Source organism: Desmodus rotundus, chromosome 2 (genome assembly GCF_022682495.2).
Source record: "Desmodus rotundus isolate HL8 chromosome 2, HLdesRot8A.1, whole genome shotgun sequence".
NCBI classification, from domain to species: Eukaryota; Metazoa; Chordata; class Mammalia; order Chiroptera; family Phyllostomidae; genus Desmodus; species Desmodus rotundus.
This window is the reverse complement of record NC_071388.1, coordinates 55,382,283-55,395,619: the sequence shown is the minus strand read 5'-3', so window position 1 is coordinate 55,395,619 and position 13,337 is coordinate 55,382,283. Positions and strand designations below refer to the sequence as shown.

General features: G+C 37.0%; 1 non-coding gene and 1 pseudogene across 1 annotated transcript; both read right to left on the bottom strand.

The window, feature by feature from the left end:
- Positions 1 to 787: 787 nt before the first annotated feature.
- Positions 788 to 13,063, bottom strand: LOC112300939 (keratin, type I cytoskeletal 18 pseudogene; annotated as a pseudogene).
- LOC112301028 (U6 spliceosomal RNA) lies at positions 13,029 to 13,132 on the bottom strand. Its single transcript, XR_002974450.1, has one exon. It is a non-coding gene; the product is annotated as a U6 spliceosomal RNA (small nuclear RNA).
- Positions 13,133 to 13,337: the final 205 nt, after the last annotated feature.

The window sequence follows — 13,337 nt, the reverse complement described above, 5'->3', positions numbered from 1 at the left end:
ACTCCATTTTACCCGTAGCACTCCCCCCCACCCCAGGCATCCCCATTTCCCACTCTTGATCCTACCCCCTTTCATTTTGTCATGCATCCTTTATAGATGGTTTCTCTTCAGATTGTATAAATCTTTCACCTCTTCACCCCCTAATTTGTATCCACCACACATGGGTGAGAGACCAGCACATTCCATATCTGTGCCCCTCCTAGTAGTCTCAATGGCTATGGTTTCTTTAATTCTGTAGTTGTCAGACTTCCACTAAACTCAATTTTTGATATTTCTGAGTGAGGGTTGTTCTATACTTTAGTAATTTTGCTGTGGTTGTGAGAAGAGGCGAGCCATGTCTGCCTATACCGCCATCTTGACTTGAAGTCACACTTTTTCTATATCCACTTTCATGTTTTATATATTATATTTTGCCTAAAAAATTCTTACTCCCCCAAAGTTTTCATCCATCAAGACTTCTTTTCAGTAACAATATAGTATACAAAATACATTTCTGAAATCAAGCACATCATTTAGTCTTTTCTAAGACACAGAGATTTTGTAAAATAAAAACAAAAACAGGAAACTAAACTTAGATATGATTTATTTAAATATCTGACAAAATTTGAACTCTTTTATCAAAATTATAATCCAAAAATAGTAAATGGTTCTCATTACATTCAATAATATGATATTGTGTAAGCAAAAAGATTATTTTTATTTTATTTTATTTTATTTTATTTTCAATGAACTCCGAACTTTTTATTGGCCTCCTGCCTTGTCAAGGGATGCCCCACTTCTGCTGCCTTTAATGCCTCAAAACTTCAGTGTATTGACCTCTGACACCACTTTGCTGTCCACAATCATGCAGCTCATGGTCTTTTGGATGGCTTGTAAGGAGTGGCTCTTACCCAGGGCACCAACAAGATTGAAGTCCTCCCCTTCTTACAGTAGGCTGCGGCAAATGTCAACCTCAGTCTCCAGCTTGACCTTCATGTTCAGCAGGGCCTTATATGCCTGGGCCTGGTGCTGCCCCTCTGCTCAGGTCTGGGCCACCTCTGACTCCAGGTGCAGCAAGATCCCATTGATTTGTTCTATCTGCATGGCATAGTGCATCTCCACCTGCTTCACGCTGTTCTCCAAACTGACCTTCAGATTTCTCATTGAGTCCAGGTCAGTCTCAAAGGACTGGACCATATGGCTCAGCTCTGTGAGTGTCCTCTCAGCAGCCTCTATCTCAGTGGTCTGCGAGGTGACCACTATGGTGCTCTCCTCAATCTGATGGGACCAGTACTCGTCTAGCTACTCTCAGTTCTTCTGAGCCAACTCTTCATACTGGGCCCAGATATCCGCCATGATTTTGCCAGAGGTCCTGAGATTTGGAGGCACCCAATACCATGGTCAGCCCAGAAATGGTAATCTGGTTTTGTAGAACATTTACTTCCTCCTTGTGGTTTTTCTTCATGAAGAGCAACTCCTCCTTGAGAGCCTTGATCTGTCTCCAGCTGCAACTGAGTGATATTGGTGTCATCAATGACCTTTAGGGGTCCATTGATGTCATTCTCTACAGACTGGCACATGGTCGGTTCTGTCTCATACTTGACTCTGAAGTCATCAGCAGCAAGAGGGGCATTTTCAATCTGCAGAATGATGCGGGCATGATCCTCAGAATTTGCAAATATCTGAGTCCTCAGCTCCTCCATGATCTCGAAATAGTGCCCCCAGTTTCTGATGTGGGGCTCCTTCTTCTCTAGGTATTCCAGATTTTGATCTCCAGCCTCCAATTATCAACCTCCAGGTTTCTCACCCTCTCCAGGTATGAGGCCAGGCAGTCATTCAGGCATTGCATAGTCTCCTCACTCGCTATGCCTACTAGACCCCCACCATCCCTGCAGCCAGGCCTCCAAACCCCCAGCTGCCCCGCACACTGGTGGAGTTGGACACCAAGATCCAAGAGCCCCAGCCCCGGGAACCTGCATAGACACAGGCTGTACCATTGGCCACTGGACTGGGTGGCTGGGTGGCTGGGTAGCCTCATGGAGCCCAGGGTCCGGTAGCTTGTGGTGAAGCTGGAGTGTGTGCTGAAGCTCTTGTTTTTCAGGGAGGAAAATGAGAAGCAGATACTCAGGTTGAAGCTGCTTGTTTTTATTTTAATACAAGCTTTATCAGTGTAAGAAGATAATTAAATCCTCCTCAAAAGCTTAGCATCAAATTTTATTTTTACAATATGCAGAAAAAAACATGAAATCAATTATTTTGGTTCAAAAAACTTTTAAAAAAGAAAATGGACTTGCCACTTGAAATGGTTCAGAACTTTTAAAATGTATGATAGTACAAGATAGCACAGCACTAACTTACTATAAATATAGTGGCAACTTCTTGAGATCCATTATTTTCATGTAATTTTATAAAAGTATTCTTAAAAACATTTTGTTGTATGATGTAGCCAAATGAATCAGAATGTTTTCAATCAAGTGCTATTAACTAATGACCTCCTAAATATACAATCTCAAGACAATGTAAAAGAACTTGAATAATAAAAGTATGTGATAGTTACAATATTACATATTATTTGTTATATGTTTCATTACACATTATTTTATCTTTAATACTTATTAAAGGTGAAAGCTAATCTTTGAAAAATTGTGGTACTTTTTACTTTATCATAAAATAGCATTCATTTTGTTATGTACTATGTAGTAACATAGAGACATTTTATAATTATTTTTATTGCTTGCCATTATGAGAACCTATTAAATTTTCATCATTTCAGATCTAAAAAAATATCTTCTTTAAAGAAGATGTTATTGATGCTATTCTCAAATGCATTTGTGACTCCCCTGGTGGACCTAAGCTAGAGCAGAAAGGGAGCATAAATTCACGGTCTTGGGGAGAGTGTCTAAAAGAGGCAAGCTTGGTACCAAGAAGGTCCAGAGAATGGGGAGAGGAGTTTGGCAAGACATGTAAAGCAAGGCAAACACTCTTCTGGATTTGGAATAATAAGACAAGCACATTCTAAGCCTTGTGGAGGTCGACAGTGGTTGGTAGAACATAAACATGGGATAAATTCCAGAAACAAGAATTATGTAGTCCAGAAGGAAATCAAAAACCAAAGAATTGTAAGTTAATGAAATGGTAGATGTGGTCCAAGGAGTCTCAAATAAGATTTTAATTACTCCTAAGCCTATAGACACTGGATATAATTTCTGATGGGTATTTTTGTTGATTGCAAAATCCACACTAGTAATGTTTCCAATATAAAATGCTATTTAAGTAATTAGATAATAATTTAAGAATTCCACAAAGGAATCTGGTAGGAAGATAATGTCCATCTCACCATCTACATATATGTTCAGTGTCTTGTAGAAAGATAGTGATGTATGAGAAATAATTCACTCCAAATAAGACCCTAGATTTCATCTATTTGAATTATTTTTCATCCATGTTTCTCCAAATTTTTCCTAATAATACACATCATGGAGATGATTAATTAAAATCCATATACTTTATATAAGGTATATGTTATATACAATAAAAAGTTATAAAACCATTTATTTATTTTTTTTCTCTGGGCTCAGAAGTGACAAAGTTCTAAGTCATGTGCATACCTTTTTGAGCCTATAATAGCTATATAAATATGGTCTCTCACATGCTTTTTTCCTGTTTGCAAACAAACACTGGTAATTCAAACAAAATATCATTACTACTGAATTTTATGTAAATTAGTTACAGTTTAAGAATCTCAAAACAGTAACAGCAGACATTTTAGAGTTAGAAAAATTGGCAGGAGTGGTTTAGAGCAAGAAGCATGAAAAATTTAGGAATTGCATAATATGACGGATTATGAGAAAAGGCCATAAGAGAATAAAAATAATAAAGGTATCAGATCAAAAGTTTTTATTGTGGTGATGTTGTCTGAGAAATTTTCTATTTACTTGCTTCTTCACACCTCAGGCTAGATACCTGCTTTCTAACCTGCTATATATCTGAAAAGTATCTCACATCCATTTTTGGAAATTTGTTCAATATTTTACAAGTCTAATCACCTAAACATTTTTTAAAAGTTTGGGCCTTTTTGTGTGACTTAGACTGATTTTCTTATATCTGCTTTTCAGTGGATAAGTAAATCTTCTAAGGAATCCCTATACGTGATTCCGCAGTTGCTGAGGATCAATTGCCAGGGTTGTGAAACAGATAAAAGGTGATTTTCTTTTCTCAGTGTCTGTGAAGTAACTAGTGTACTGCCACCTTATTAGAACAAGGTCTTTTCATGAGAATGTAAACTTCAGATTTATTCAGAAGTGAGCTATCTGATGCAGGCCAATTCAACAATTTTGTAGCATTGAAGTTTTTATATGAAGAATCTAATCAAACAAGCATGCAAAATATAACCAGAGACATTGAAATAAAGAACAAACTGGCAGTAGCTAGAGGAAAGGGGGGAAAGTGATAACGCAGGGGGAAAAAGAGGGAAGGGTTGTCAAGGAACCTGTATAAAGGACCCATGGACAAAGCCAAAGGGAAGTAGGATAGAGGGTGGGAGGTGGGGATGGGTGGGGAGGGGGGAGTGGTGAGGAGAAAATAGAGACAAATGAACCTGAACAATAATAAAAAAGATATAAGAAAAAAAGAAAAAAGAAAAAGAATCTAATCACATGAGCAGTTACTGAAAAAGTCCAGTTTCTTCTGACTTCTCTGTTCCAGTATTAACACTCCTTAAAAAACTAGATTATATTCCTTCAGTTTCACTTCATTTTATAGTTTCACTATATTCCTTCATTTTCACTCTTCGGGTCTTATATTAAACTTTACTTCCTTACAGCTCTAGAGATCAGAAGTCCGAAATGAGTTTTACTGGGCTAAAATCAAGGAGCTGACAAGACTGAATTCCTTCTGGAAGATCTAGCAGAGAATTCGTTCTTTTGCTTTTTCCAGCTTCTAGAAGCTGTCTTTACTCTTTGGACCCTGTCCGCTTATTATATCTTCAAAGTTAGGAGTTTAGCAACTTCAAATCTCTCCTTAGCTTTGACCCTCACACTTTCCTTTTATAAGGATGTCTGTGATTACATTGGGCTCATCCAGATAATCAAGGATAATCTCCCACAAAATCCATAATTTACTCACATCTGCAAAATCCTTTTTCTCATATAAGGTAACATTTTCAGGCTCTGGGGATTAGGAATTATACAATTTTGATAAACAGTATTCCAATTGCTACATATTTGATCACTGACCATATTTCCTAGCTTCTTCCATTACTTGTAAGACTATCCAATATATTGGGTTGGCCAAAAATTTTGTTTGGTGTTTTTTCCATAAGATGGAAACTAGTGGCACTTAGTTGTCTAACTGTACGAGGTATTTGAAACAATTTTGTTAGTTTGTATTGTGACAGTTTTCATATCAACGTGACCTTAAAAAAACTTATCAAAATTGGTGAATTTTTGTGTAGCCATTGTAATATTGAAGATGGAAGATAAAAATATGCAACATTTTCATCATATTATACTTTATTATTTCAAGAGAGGTTGAAATGCAAAAAAATGATTTGTGCAGGGTATGGAGAAGGTACTGTGACTAACCAAATGTGTCAAAAGTGGTTTGCAAAGTTTCATGCTGGAGATTTCTTGCTGGATGATGCTCCACAGTTGGGATAGACCAGTTGAAGTTGATAGCAATCAAATCAAGACATTAACTGAGAACAATCAACATTATACCATTTGGGAGATATCCAACATGCTCAAAATATCCACATCAATACAGTTATTGGTAAAAAGAAAAATGTGTCTTTTATTTTATGGAAAAACTAAACAGAATTTTTGGCCAACCCAATACTACATTTTTATTTCAGATATAGATTTTTTTGCTAATATTATCTATCTTTTAATTATTGAATGTTTTTAATTTAAATTTTAGTTTTCAATTATTTCTTACATTCAGTATTATTTTGTATTAGCTTCAGATATACAGTCTAGTGTTTAGACAATCATAGACCTTACTAAGTGTTCCACCCAATATTTTCAATACCCATCTGGCACCATACACAGTTACTACAATATTATGGACCCTATTCCCTATGCTGTCCTTTACATCCCTATGACTGTTTTGTAACTATCAATTTGTACTTCTTAATACTTTCCCGTTTTCACCCATTCCTGTAAGCCTCCTCCCTTCTGTCAAGTTCTTGAACATATCAAGAACTGCTTTAAAGTCCTTGTCTGCTAATTTCAGTACCTGAATCATCTTTTATCATTAACTGTTTTTTTTATCTTGACTATGAGTCATATTCCCTTGTAAACTTGGATAACATGTTTACAGAGGACTAAAAATGTCCTCTGTAAAATGTTTGCATGTGTTTTAGCAGACAGTAAAATGACTGACTAATCACACTCACCTTCTGGGGCCTCTGTCTTATACTTTATTAAGATGAGACAGCATGGATTTTATTCTTATTCTTAAGTTGAATCCTTTATTCCTTGCAAATAGATTTTCTTCCTAAAATATGGCCTTTCTGTGATTTCAATAGAAAGCCTGGTATTTTTGTCTTTCCTCTATAATTTAGTGAAATTCAAAATCCTCCCCCTTTCTCCTTGGCAGTGGGGAGCAGCTGAAATTCTGCTCATCTTTTTCAAACTCCATGCTGTCCTTTTCTGCTTGGCTTCTCTGAGTATTCCTTGAATACATTTAGTTACAAGACAAATAGGGATTTGAAGGGAGATTATATAAGTATGGCATCCTTTTCGCTTTGCCTCTCTCTTCAGCTCAATCAATCTCTGTTCAGTTCTCCAGCTATTTTTATCAGTGCCAACCTTCATCTTTGGCAGGTTGTAGTACTTTGTTACTTCGACGGCCCTCAGTGAACCATTATTCCCCTTTATGTATGCCCCTGTGTACTTCACTCCCCTTTTATCTCTCTATTGGTCCCATGACTGCTTTGACCAATAACATGTGAAAGAAGTGATGTTTTATATCTTTAAGCCTAGGAATTAAGAAAACTTGCCAAGTTCTATTTCTCTGGGGGTGCAAATTGCCATATAAGAAGTCAACTATTCTGAGACTGTCTTACTGTGACATGATCAACCTTGCCAGAGGAAGAGATGGCATTGAAAAGAAACAAGACCCCAGTCAACACGTGTAGCTGCACTCCCAGCGGAGAATGAACGACCAGCTTGATAGTCATGTAAATGAGCTATTTTGTTTCTTGAATTCATTGGTTTTAGAAAGGAAGGGGGGTGAGAAAGGGAGAGACACTGATTCATTGTTCTACTTATTTATGCATTCATTGGTTACTTCTTGTATGTGCCCTGACCAGAAATGAAATCCGAAATCTTGATGTATCAAGATGATGTTCTAACCAAATGAGCTATCTGGCCAAGACTGAGAATGAATCATTTTAGACGTAGATACTCTAGTCCCATTGGAGTTGTCCCAGGTGACTCTACCTGGAGCAATGATAATCTGTTCTCACCAAGCCCTGCTCAACATGCAAAATTTATTTTTTTCTAAATATTTTCATTGAAAATAATTACTATATATTCCTACCTTTTTGTTTAATTTTTTAAATTTTATTATATTTTTTGTTTGATTACAGGTGTCCCCATTTTCCTCCACTACTATCCCCTGCCCTACCCAATCCCCTCTAACGACACCAGCCCACAGTGTCCATGGCGTTATGGATGAGACAAGACTAATTCACATGGACTACAGAAATCCTGTGGAGGAAAAGGGATGATGCAGCCATTTTCTCAGTAAAAGAGAGGGCAGGCCCAGTCCCTTGCCTGGACAGGCTTTTATTGGGTTTAATTTGCATAGGAATACAGGACGTATACATAAAGCTCATCAATCATTGTCAGGCAGAAATGATTAAACACTAGATAACACTCAAAGAACTGTGAGGACTTATTTAGAGTCAGGGTCAGATAGCTAAAGGGCCATAAAACTTTGGGGAACAAACTCATTTCATGCATAGACCCTTATCATTTAAATGGAGGGTATTAGCAAAGTAGGTTTCGTAGGATTTTATGCATTCTTTCCTAGGCCTGATCACCCCAGGGAATCCACCTTTTCCAGCACAGGGCTGCACCTACCTCTGGCATTGTTTCAGGCTTAAGGCATTGTTTCAGACTTAAGGCATATATAATCAGGCTTAAATCAGGGAGGGGAAGTAAGGCAGCCAAGAGATTAGGAGACTCCTTGCAGACAGAATGAGTACCCAGGCTATGTCAAAGCCGAGGGGTGAGGGTCCATCACCCCCTTTTTCTGTAGCTCCCTAAGTCCTTCCCTGAGGGCCCCTTCATGACCATGCCTGTCTTAGGTCATCCCTCCTTTGAGGAATCTTACCTATCATTGGCTAACCAGTCATTTGCCCAGGGCCAAGCAGGTTGAGGTGAAAGGGGACAGAGGCAGTGCCCCTATAAGGAAGAAAAGCTTTGTTTCCTAAGTGGCTTCTGGTCCCAAGGTCTCTTTACTCAGCCTTAGCCATGAGGGGTTACAGTTTCTGAAACCAGGCAGGGCGGTTCCCAGCACTCTCACAGTTAATCCTCCACCCATTGACTTTGTCCATGTGTCCTTTATACATGTTGCTTGACTTGACCCTTCCCCTGCTTTTCCCCATTATCCTCTCTCTCCTAAACTTCTGGTAACTGCAGGTTTGTTCCTTGTTTCCATGTCTCTGGTTCTATTTTGCTCACATATTTTGTTGATTAGGTTCCACTTATAGGTGAGATCATATGGTATTTGTCTTTCACTGCCTGGTTTATTTCACTTAGCATAATGCTTTCAAGATCCATCTACGCTGTTGCAAAGGGTAGGAACTTCGTCTTTCTTTCTGCTGCATAGTACTCCATTGAGTAGAGTACTACATTTTTGATCCACTCATTTACTGATGGGCACTTAGACTTTCCAGCACTTGGCTATTGTAAATAACGCTGCCATGAACATTGGGGTGCATAGGTTCTTTCGAATTAGTGTTTCAAGGTTCTTAGGGTATAATCCCAGCAGTGGAATTGCTAGGTCAAAAGGCAGTTCCATTTTTAGTTTTTTGAGGAAATTCCATACTGTTATCCATAGTGGCTGCACCAGTTTTCATTCCCACCAACAGTGTACTAGGGTTCCCTTTTCTCTACAACCTCGCTAGGACTTGTTCGTTAATTTATTTATGATGGCCATTTGACCAGTGTGAAGTGGTATTTTATTGTGGTTTTAATTTGCGTCTCTGTGATGGCTAATTATGCTGAACATCCTTTCATATGTCTCTGGGCCCTCTTTATGTCCTCCTTGAAAAAGTGTCTGTTCAGGTCCTCTGCCCATTTGTTAATTGGATTTTTATCTTCCTGTGTGGGGATGTGTGAGTTTTTTATATATTTTGTAGATCAAACCCTGTCTGAGGTATCGTTGGCAAATATATTTTCCAATGTTTGGTTCCCTTTTCATTTTGCTAATTTTTCCTAGCCATGGAGAAGTTTTTTAATTTGATGAGGTCCTATTTGTTTATTCTTTCCTTTTTATCCCTTGCTCTAGGGGACATATTGACGAAAATATTGCTGTGTGAAATATCTGAAATTTTCCTGCCTATGTTCTCATCTAGGACTTTTATGGTGCTGTGACTTATATTTAAGTCTTTTATCCATCTTGAGTTTATTTTTGTGTATGGTGTAAGTTGGTGGTTGCGTTTCATTTTTTTGCATGTAGTTGTTCAGATCTCCCAACGCCATTTGTTGAAGAGGCTATTTTTACTCTGTTTTATATTCCTGATCCCATTGTTGAATATTAATTAACCATAGAGACATGGGTTTATTTCTGGGCTCTCTATTCTATTCCGTTGACCTATGTGTCTGTTCTTATACCAGTACCAGACTGTTTTGATTACCATGGAGTTCTAATACAGTTTTATATCAGGTATTGTGACACCTCCTGCTTTGTTCTTTTTTCACAAAATTGCTGAGGCTATTCTGGATCATTTATGATTCCATATAATTTTTCAATTATTTGTTCTACATCTGTGAAACATGTCATTTGTACTTTAATTGGGATTGCATTGGTTCTATAAATTGTTTTGGGTAACATGGATATTTTGATGATGATAATTCTTCTAATCCATGAACATGGTATATGCTTCCACTTATTTGTGTCTTCCTTAATTTCTTTCTTTAGCGTTGTATAGTTTTCTGAGTGTAGGTATTTTACCTCCTTGGTTAGGTTTTTTCCTAGGTACTTTATTTTTCTTGTTGCTATAGCAAATGGGATTTTCCCCCTAATTTCTGTTACTGATATTTCCTTGTTGGTGTACAAAAATGCCTTCAATTTCTGAATATTGACTTTATATCTATTTTGCTTAATTAATTTATTAGGTCCAACAATTTTCTGGTAGAGTCTATTGGCTTTTCTATGTATACTATCATATCATCTGCAAACAGGGACAGCTTTATTTACTTTTTTTCTACTTGGATGTCTTTTATTTCTTTTTCTTGTCTGATCACTGTGGCTAGAACTTCCAATACTATGTTGAATAGAAGTGATGAAAATGGATGACACCCTTCTCTTGTTCCTGATCTTAGTGGGAAAGCTTTTAGTTTTTGCCTATTGAGTACAATTTGCTGTAGGTTTCTCGTATATGGCCTTTATCATGTTGAGGTATGTCCCTCTACTCCCACTTTGCTGACTCTTTATCATAAATGGGTGCTATACCTTATCTAATGCTTTTTCAGCATCTATTAATATGATCATATGATTTTTGTCTGTCTTTTTATTTATGTGATGTATTATGGTTTTTAATTTGCAAATATTGTACCATCCTTGCATTCTTGGAATGAATCCCACTTGACTGTGGTGTATGGTCTTTTTAATGTATTGATGGATGCTGTTTGTCAATGCTCTGTTGAGGACCTTAGTGTCTATGTTCATTAGTGATATTGGCCTGTAGTTTTCTTTCTTTCTTATGAGTTTATCTGGTTTGGGGATTAGAATGATGCTGGCCTCATATAAAGAGTTTGGGAGTCTTCCCACTTCTTGGATTTTTGGAATAGTTTGAGAAGGATAGGGGTTAGCTCTTCCTCAAATGTTTTGTAAAATTCTTCTGTAAAACCACGCAGTCCAGGGATTTGTGTGCCAGGAGTTTTTGATTACTGCTTCAATTTTCACTAGCTGTTATCAGTCTGTTCAAGCTTTTTGCTTCTTCTTGATTCACTTTTGGAAGATTGTATGTTTCTACAAATTTGTCCATTTCACACAGGTTTTCAAATTTCTTGGCATATAGTTGTTCATAGTGATTTCTTACAATCCTTTGTATTCCTGTGGTATCAGTTGTAATTTTGCCTCTTTCATTTCTGATTTTATTTATTTGGATCCTCTCTCTTTTTTTCTTGATAAGTTCAGTTAAAGGCTTGTTGGTTTTGCTTACCTTTTCAAACAACCAGCTCCTGGATTTATTGATCCTTTGAATTATTATCTTAGTCTCTATGTCATTTAATTCTGCTCTAATCTTTATTCTTCCTTCCTTCTACTCACTCTGGGCTTTGTTTATTATTGTTGCTCCAGTTCTTTTAACTATAAGGTTAGGTTGTTTATTTAAAATGTTTCTATCTTTTTTTTAGGTAAGCCTGTATCGCTATGAACTTCGCTCTCAGGACTGCCTTTGCTGTGTCCCATACATTTTGAGCTGTTTTGTGTTCATTTTCACTTGTTCCAGAAGCTTTTTAATTTCTTCCTTGATCTCGTTATTAACCCATTCATTGTTAATAGCATGCTATTCAGTCTCCATGTATTTGAATGTTTTTGAGTTTTTCCCTTGAGGTTGGTTTCTAGTTTAAAGCTCTTGTGGTCTGAGAAAATGCTTGATATGATTTCAATTTTCTTGAATTTGTTGAGGATTGTTTTGTGTCTTACCATGTGATATTTGAAAATGATCCATGTGCATTTGAAAAGAATGTGTATTTTGCTTCTTTGGGATGAAAGTTTCTGTATGTATCAGTTACATGCATTTGGTCTAGTGCATTCTTCAGTGTCACAAAATCCTTGATGATATTTTGTTTGGAAGGTCTATCCATTGTTGACAGTATGGTGTTAAAATCCGCTACTATAAATGTATTGCTGTCTATATCTTCCTTGAAGTCCTCCAAAACTCTCCTTATATATCTGAGTGTTCCTATGTTGGGTGCATATATGTTTACAATATTTATGTCTTCTTGATGGATTCTTCCCTTGAGTATTATGAAGTGTCCTTCTGTGTCTCTTGTTATGGCCTTTGTTTTGAAGTCTATTTTGTCTGATATAAGTATTGCTACCCTGTTTTTTTTTTCCTGTCCTTTTGCTTGGAATATTTTTTTCCAACCTCCACTTTCTGTCTGTATAGCTACTTTGTACTGAGATGGGTCTCTTGTAGGCAGCATATGTGCAAGTCCTGTTTTCTTATCCATTCAGCTACCCTATATTTTTTGATTGGAACATTTAATCCATTTATATTTAAGGTTATTTTTGATAGGTACTTATTCATTGTCATTTTTCCCCTTTGCACCTGTGTTTCTCTCTCTCTCACTCTTTTTCTTCATCTTCTTAAGTCAGTCCCTTTAGCATATCTTGCAATGCTCATTTGGTGGAGGTATATTCTTTTAGCCTTCTTTTGTCTTGGAAACTCCTTATTTCACCTTTCATTTTAAATGAGAACCTTGCTGGGTATAGTAGACTTTGTTGCAGGCCTTTGCTTTTCATTACTTGGAATATTTCTCTCCATTCCCTTTTGGCTTCCCTTTTCTGTTTAGAAGTCAGCTCCTAGCCCCATCTGATCTCCCTTGTTTGTTATTTCCTGTATCTCACTTGCTGCCTTTAAGATTCTCTCTTTGTCTTTAAATTTTGCCATTTTAATTATGATGTGTCTTGGAGTGGACTTCTTTGGGTTCTTCTTGTTTGGTACCTTCTGTACTTCCCGGACTTGTGTGTCTTTTTCTCTCATCAAATTAGGGAAGTTTTCCATCATTACTCTTTCAAACAGGTTTTCTATCCCTTGTTCCTCTTCTTCTCCTCCTGGTATCCCTGTTACATGGATATTACTATGTGAAAACATGGAACACTTCATGAATTCCCGTGCCATCCTTGCACAGGGACCATGCTAATCTCTGTATGGTTCCAATTTTAGTGTGTGTGATGCCAAAGTGAACACTATATTCACACTTTGAAAAATCAAAACACATAAACTACATAAATAAAAATTGAAATTACTCCTATGCTGGCCACACACAACTATTTCCCTGACAAAATTAATTTCCAGTGATTCATGGATTAGTGTATATCTTTCCAAATGATTTTACATATATGTATGCATTCATATAAGCTCATATATATTCATTTGTAAGTCAAGTTATATA